This window comes from Nyctibius grandis, chromosome 30 (assembly GCF_013368605.1).
Source record: "Nyctibius grandis isolate bNycGra1 chromosome 30, bNycGra1.pri, whole genome shotgun sequence".
Taxonomy (NCBI): domain Eukaryota; kingdom Metazoa; phylum Chordata; class Aves; order Nyctibiiformes; family Nyctibiidae; genus Nyctibius; species Nyctibius grandis.
In genome coordinates, this window is record NC_090687.1 from 5,886,218 (window position 1) to 5,894,026 (window position 7,809).

A 7,809-nucleotide genomic window follows, 5' to 3' on the forward strand; every position below is an offset into this window, starting at 1 on the left:
TTTAGCTCCTTAGAGCTGGCTCTACAGTGCTTCATAGCTTGTTAATTACTGTTTCAGCTGTGCTAGTCAGTGGAGGACCAGAAGAGCATGTGGGGAGTGGGGGGCACGGGTCGAGGGAGGTGAGGGGCCTCGGTGAAGTCGGGAAGAAGCTATAGGGGCTGACAGTGGGGAGAAGCCAGAGTGAAATGAGGTGGAGGGCCAGGGGTGCTGGCAGCTAGGAACCTGGGCAAGAGCAGCAGGGAATGGGAAGCAGCTGGGAAGCAGATGGCGAGAAGCGGGGAAAGGCAGAGCCACGCAGGGGTAGCAGCGTGGTTTGTCGGTGGACGGTGACAGGGATGCAGGTTAGGCACCGAGGGATGCTGTGCACTGGCATCACCGAAGCACATCTCTCATGCCCACCTGCCTTCTCTGGCAGAGCAGACAAATGCCCAGGCTCCAAATCCAAGCGCTGCCAGTGACTGTCCTGCAGTGCAGCTGGGTGGGGATTGGTTTCTGGAGGACAGAGTGGCTTTCACAACATATTGACCCTTGTCGGAGAAATTATTTCCTCCCCTCAGTCATCCTAATTTTCTCACTAAATGAGCAAAATAATGGCAGTGCTGTCCTGCCTCTCTCCTGATTCCAGCAAGTAAGAACCCTCAGCATTTTCAGGGCAAAAAAAACCAACATCCCTCCTCTGATGAAGAGCTGAAACCCTCTGAGGGACACACAAGAAACCCCGGTCTTCTCGGTACGTGCGGCACCACCAGCGCCGCAGAGCCCCATCCAGCTGCCTTCTGGACATCCACAATTTCCAAAAATAGGTTGGTTAAAAGAACATGGTGGAGGGAAGAATGTGCAGGTCTTCCATGGAAAACCATTTTGGGCTTATCTACGGCTTCTGAAACGAACACATGCGAATCTCCTCTTTTGACAGAAGTGAAAGGACAATTTGGAGCCAGAAAAGACTCTGTGCTCAGAGACTTGATGCTGCACTGCCAATAGTTTTTTAACTCTGACTTCATGATTTCCATTTTCTTTTGGCAGCTCCCAGTCTCTGTTTCTCTCCTTTTTCTGGAAAATTTCCCTTAAGGAACCACCAGTGATGGCCCAGGAGACGGTGTGTGAATGCTTTGCACTATGTAATGCTTTGACATGTGGCATTCCCATGGCATTATCCCCATTATCCCCCATCAATGCAGAATAAGTTGTCAGAGCATGAAATTGGTATTTTTACATATTCTTAATGTACAGATGTCAGTCTGAAAGCCACGCACAAGCGTTACGATTAAATTCTCTGTTTCATTCTCTGCCTATGCATGGATCTGTTTGGAAGATTTCTTTCCTTTTGGGGGGTTATAGGGAAAAGACGCAACCTTAAAAAGTAATAATTCTCCTTAATAGCACTATCAAAAGGTGAAAGCTAAGTTTAAGACATGGTGCACTGAATGCAATATAGACTCATAAATCCAGAGCAATGGTGTTCAATTTTTAGCACCTGTGTTCCTGGCATGGTAGCAGAAAGTGAACAACAAGTACCAGATGCAAAGAGGGAATATAATCAGTGACACAGTTTCTGGTGCCAAATGTATCAACATGTTCCAAATCAAATCTGCTCAGAGTTTACAAGTTTGTAATTCTACATTAATTACCATGTAAGAATGGCAGACCCTTATGGGAGGGTTACTATGCCTAGAGATAATGTACATGGAGAAAGAAGAGGAAGGGCATGAGAAAGGATCCGCCTCGGACTCCAAATTGCTTGATTCGGTTTGTTTGATCACAAATACATAAAGAAGAGGAGCTCTTGAAAGTCACCTGCTTGGAGGCACATCAGCTGCCCTACCCTCTGCTGCCAGCCCCCATCTCAGGGAGCTGTGCTGTGACAGAAGCCAATGTTGGTGCAAAATGATACAAAAGACTGTGCAGTCTCCATCACTGGGGGCTTCCACGACCAGGCTGGGTCCTGCTATGGTCTCATAGCTAACTGGTGTGAGCAGAGGGTCGGACTAGAGAGTCCCCAAGGTCCCTTCCAGCCTCAATTGTCCTGTGACCCTGTTCTCTGGTAGGCAGAAGGTTAGAGCAAGACAATGTTCAGCTCTTGTGTGACAGACCTTCCTGCTGGAGGAGTTCTTAGTGTTTGTCCAAAGAGCTCTTAAGGTTGTGCAGAGCTGCATCCTGCAGCTGCTGCCCATCGTGCTTTGATGTATGTCCAGTGTCCATGAGCATCCACAGGGTTGTAGGAGGAGCCCACCTGCTCAGCCAGGATTCCAGTTTGCAGTGAACTCAGGAGAGAGGCCAAAGGCCTGACTTCTCTCCATGTATACCAGAAAACAGCCCATGGAATATTTTTAGCTGGATTTCACCAAAAAATGAGTTATGCAACTGTGTCATCAATCATTGCTTGCTCCTCTTCCCCATCCTTCTCTCCACCCTCCCAGAAGCTTGTGCTGTACAGGCCACCAGCTCCGGTCAAACACACCAGAGCAGTGAGGAACTCGAGAGGAATTGAGCTCACGGGCTTTTCATGAAAAACAACTTCTATGTGGAGAAGGGAGAGGCAGACTAGTGTCCTCACTGGTCACAGGGCTCCAGAAGGGGCTCAGCAAGGGTCTGTGCAGCCTCCTGGCTCGGACATGGTCTAGCACCAGCCAGTACACAAGCTGCCTCTTGCTCAGTGGTAGGTAGAGCGGGAGAGGATGGGTTGGGGGTGCTGACAAAGGATGCTGGGGAAACAGGAGCTGTGAAATCGTAAATGCTGGGGACATGGAAGTGGAGAGGAAGAGGAGGTTGCACAGAAAGCCAGAGGAGATGTGATGAAGGAAACTGGTCTTATTGGGGTGGATAAGGCAGATAGGGATATAAGGAAAAAAGTTGTAGACTTCGTTATTTCCATTAGTTATTGGAGAAATTGCTAACTGATGACATTCTTACTAGAAATTCACTAGCATTAATAAGTATGGTGGCACTTGGGCTTGGTTCTCAGCACAGAACTGTCCTGGAGACAGTTCAGGAGCAAATTTCCAAAGAGCAATTCAAGCCACAGGCACAACATGACACTAGAAGAGTTTCAAGACTGCTTTATGAAGTGGCCGTTTATGCTCTTAAAATCCCCACCTTTGCAAGCAGACGGCTGAGGACAGGGTGTGCAGCTGCTGCGAGGGGTCAGCACAGAAGCCCTGGTTCATGGGCTCTGAGTCTGCCTGTTGTCCCAAGTCTGTCATGGCCAGCAGAAGGTCTGCCATTGTCTTTTGCGCAGGTGGACAGCCACCTTTAGTCCGAGATGTTCACATCTCCTGGGTCTACACCACCTGCCACAGATCATCCATTTATTCTGAAGGTGACAGACCATTTTCCTCTTTCTGTAGGAAATGCTGAAGATAAGCGTTGAGCAGGGACTTCCAGGGGAAGTCTCGTGGAAGACTGAAGAGGAGTTGCGCCAGAAAAGCCACTTTTCCCTCCCAGAGTGAGTGTGTTTCTCTTCCTACCCACTCTGCTCAGCTCCCTGCCTGAACATCAGTCTGTCTGGGAAAGGCAGCAGCCAGGAATTCAGCCAGATAACTACCGTCAAGGCCGTGGAGTGCCCCAGACTGCACCCAGACACTGAGTCCTTTGAGCAGATGCTGGGCCTCCGGTGGCACCTGCCATCAGAAGCATTGGGAGAAGAGGAGAATAAACTGCCTGCAGTACCTCCACTCTATTGCTGAAGCCAGTCTAGTATGAAATATCTGAATGAGTCTCTTTTGGGAAATGAACCAAAGCCAAGTGGTTTTGGCAATGCTTAAGCAATGCTCCGAGGCTGCGGCAAGATCACCGTCTTGGTCCAGGAAGCAATGGGCAAGACAGCCTTTCACTATAAGCATGAGCTGCAGTGATCTACTGTATAACCACAGGTTCCCCTCCAGTGCACTCTGTGATGCTGCAGATCTCCTTCAGTAGGTCCAGAAAAAGATGTAAATGTGAGCAAAAATTGTTTTGCCTGCGAAAGGCTATGCTGGACCTTCTGCATGAAGTGGGCTACTGTTAAAGAAATTGTCAGGGTCCGGGTCTCTGGGTTTGCTGATTCTTTATTGAAGCAACTCAGAGCTGGACCACCACCGCAGTGAATGGTACCTGACTCAAATTCACTATCAGTTCATATAGAAACTAACAAGTAATTACATCACAAACTTCTCACGAGCTTCTGTTAAAAATCCACTAACTATTTCAATTCTTCTTTCTTCCTTCGTCAAGAGTCCACCAAAGTCCATTGTCGTGAGTCCACAAAAGTCCATTCTGCTCCGTTGGTCAGCTGATCTTTATGTTCTGGTTCCACTCTGGCTCCCCCCACCATCCTTGATGTTCTTGCTGTGATCAGCGTCCCGTCTTGATCTGGGTTGACCTGAATCTGGTTTTCACTGCCAACGTCTCCTAAACATTAACCTAAAATAGCTAAAGTCTGTTTAGAACCTTATTTCTACTAATTCTTATTTCTAAGTATCCCATATTTCTTTTAAAGTAAAGAAAAGGTTAACCATACATCCCTTTTACTAAAATCATCAGAAGGTAATGCTTCTAGGCCTACTCCTGCTTAGCTACTCATTAAGCTTTGACTGATGATTGGTTCAGTCATAGGCCAGGATTACACAAGGAGCTTTGAGAACAATATCCATGGATGCTGAAAGCCCACCTGTGTTTATCAGATTGACTTATATTTATTATTCTATTCTTAATTCATGAGAACTTCTATAACAATTTATGTGAAAATTTCTACAACAGCTACCATGGCAAGGACCTCATGGCCTTGCTGCCAATGGGACTGTGCCTTCAGATATGAATATGTGCTTCATCATCAGGAGAAGACCAGAGGAGGAGAAAGTAATCCATGCAGTGACTGCAAAAGGCAATCCCGAGCTAGGGGGCAACTTCCATTTACTGAAGAAAATGTTTGTTTTCCCAAACGGGGGTATGAAGTTAATCCTCATCAGGAGAGATCTAAGTCCTGTGCTGCTCTCTGCGGGATTTCTCTTACTTCATTAAATTCTGACATCTCAGAGGGCAAATCCGCATTGTCACATGTCACTTGTGCTTGAAAAAAAAATGTGTGTATTGATGCTTAATACAAGCTTATTTTTCCTTCTTATTTTGCAAGCGTAATTGCGTAGTAAATCAAACTGCGGGCTTTTATTTACTTGTTAGCATTAAGAGTGTGTCAGGCCATATGTTTAAACAAGGGTATTAGCACAGATCTGGGGTGGAGTCCGCCCGCACCAGCTGAAGGCGTGGTCCGTGTCTCTCCCTTTACCAGGGAACGGCGATTAGGAGGAGCGATGACTTCAGCTTTTGGTATTTAAAAACGTGGGAGGAATCCTCATGACCCAGACCACGCAGACCACGCAGCTCCCCGGAACGATGTCCTGGTGGCTCCCACAGCAATTGATGGAAACACCCCATTTGGGGAAAATGGGGAACAGCATCAGCGGAGATTTTACCTGTTCTGTCACCAAACTGGGAGAAATACCATCAATCCTCCTGCGTGAACGAGTCCCCCAGAGAAGCCATCCTCTTGCGCACGCTCCAGGCAGGTGCAGGTTTACTTCTTGTAGTCAATCTTACCTTCCTCCTGTGCACGAGGATTTCCAGTTAAGCCCAGCAAGTTTTCCAGCTTACCCCATAGCTGCTTCTGCAGCAAGGCAAACTCCTCTTCTGTTTTCTGTATCCCACACCCCCCCTGCTCTGGCGCCGGGTGCTGGCCGAGCCAGGAGGTGCGGCTGAGAAAGGATGGACCGTGTCCAGCCCTCCCACCCCTCAGTGGGTACCGCAGCCTCTGCAAGCAGCTGGCAGGAAAGAGAGAGCTGGCAATGTAGGGGCTTCAAGTCGGCGGCCCTCCAGAACAGCCAGACCTCATCAGAGAGCACCCGGGGAGGGAAACACACTCGCACCGGGCCAGGGGAGTAAGCTACACATCCCACTCCACGCAACTCCAGAACCTGCTCCCAGCACTACATTTACTTCTTGGTGGCCTTCATGGTGCTTGTTCATGGGAAGAAGATCCCAGCAGAGAAGTGCACATCTCGCTCTGAGGATGGGCAGACCGCAAGGGATGATGCTGGGAGCCAGGGAAGGCAGAGCTGGCTCTCAAGGTCTCCTCACTCCCAAGCCCGTTCCTGCAGACGTCCAACATTTAACGCCCCAGGGTGCCCTGTCTGCTCCGCAGCCAGAGGAAGAGCAGCTCGTGCAGAGCCGCCTGGGCAAACCAGCCTGACCCCAGTGCAGAGCAGCACGTGAGCTGCTGCAGCGCGGACCCGCCAGGACCCTGGGCAAACCGTGCGGGTCCCTGGGCGCTGCCCGGGGTCGCAGGAGCTGCTGGGGTCCGTGTCGCCAGGTCGTGTGTCGTCGGTGCGCTCTGCGGACGTGCAGATCTGCTCTCCCCGTGTCTACAGACAGAGAACGGAGGTGCCCCGTGGCCCTGACCCCCTGCAGCACCCTACAGGGCTCAGCCATCGATCCCCTGGGCATTCGCGTGGTTTGAATGGTGCTGGGGAGCAGCTGGCTGCTGACAGGGCCGGGTCCCAGGTGTCTCGCACGAGATGTACAGCAAACAGGGGTAACGCAGCCAGCGCGGCCGGTGGGGAGGCAAAACAGCCCCAAGCGGCCCGAGCAGTGCCGCGTACAGACGTGACAGCCGGGGCCAGCACTGCGAGTGCGGATGCAGCGACTTTAACCATGATGCCACCTCGCAGCCCGCTGCCTCTTCCTTACGGAGCAGGAATCGTGTCGTTTACAGTGTCCGGTCAGCCTCAGCCCTGCTTCGCTCCTCCTGCCTCTGGCTAAGGAGACGGCGCTCCAGGAGAGCTCCTGCCTGTCACCGTGGGGCTGCACGGAGGATGGCACTGCCGGACGCGAGTACTCGAGGCACAGCCTTTGTCACTCGTGGCCAAAGATCTCTGGATTCACAGTGTCTGTGCTGATTATGAACGTGAAAAGCGTGCGTGGAAGTGTGCTTGCTGGGAGCAGAGAAGCCTTCTGTGGTGGTGAAGCGACCACGTGAGAGCATCTCTGCGCGGTGCCCGGTTGTGGCTGCCCCCGGGGTGTTTGCTCTCTGCTGCAGAGACCATAAGGACACATCCCCAGGGGCACTGCGGGAGCAAAACACCACGTCTGCTGTGAAGGCAGATGGGACATGTTAAGCCCAGGCAAAGCAGGCAGTTGCTCAGGGCAGCATGTGGCTGGGGAGGCAAAACTCTCTGCTCTTCGCCAGGGCGAGGGGAAGCCAGCGATGGCTGCTGCTCTGGTGGGACGTATCAGGAGGCACAGGGCTGCAGCCACCCCCGAGCTGATGGGAACGGGGGTGGTAAACACATCTGCCAGCGCAAGAACGTCATGGTCATGGTGATGTATGTAGAACTATTTTAAACATTGCAATTTTAGCTAATTCCATCGCTGAAATAAGTAGTCGATACCTTGCTCAACATCCTGTTTAGCATCCTGTTGAGCGAGGTGTTGACTACTTATTTCAGCAATGGAATTAGTAGTAAATTGCTGAGCGCTTCAGGGCTACCCAGCCTGTCCAGGTATTGCACGTCGCTAGGAGCAGGGTGGTCCAGAATAGCACGAGTGGAAGGGTTTCATGATGGTGATGGAGAGGAGGCGTCTCTACTCGATGATCTTAAAGGTGTTTTCCAACCTAAGTGATTCTATGATTCTAGGAGCAGCTGGAGGAAGCAAGTAGTGAGTCTGTTTAGTCAAATCCCCTTCGTTCAGTAGACAAGAAATGTCTCTGAAAACCTCATGGGCATGTCTTTCCTGTGCTGGAGAGACAGACTGGCTGCTCGACAATGGGCAGACAGG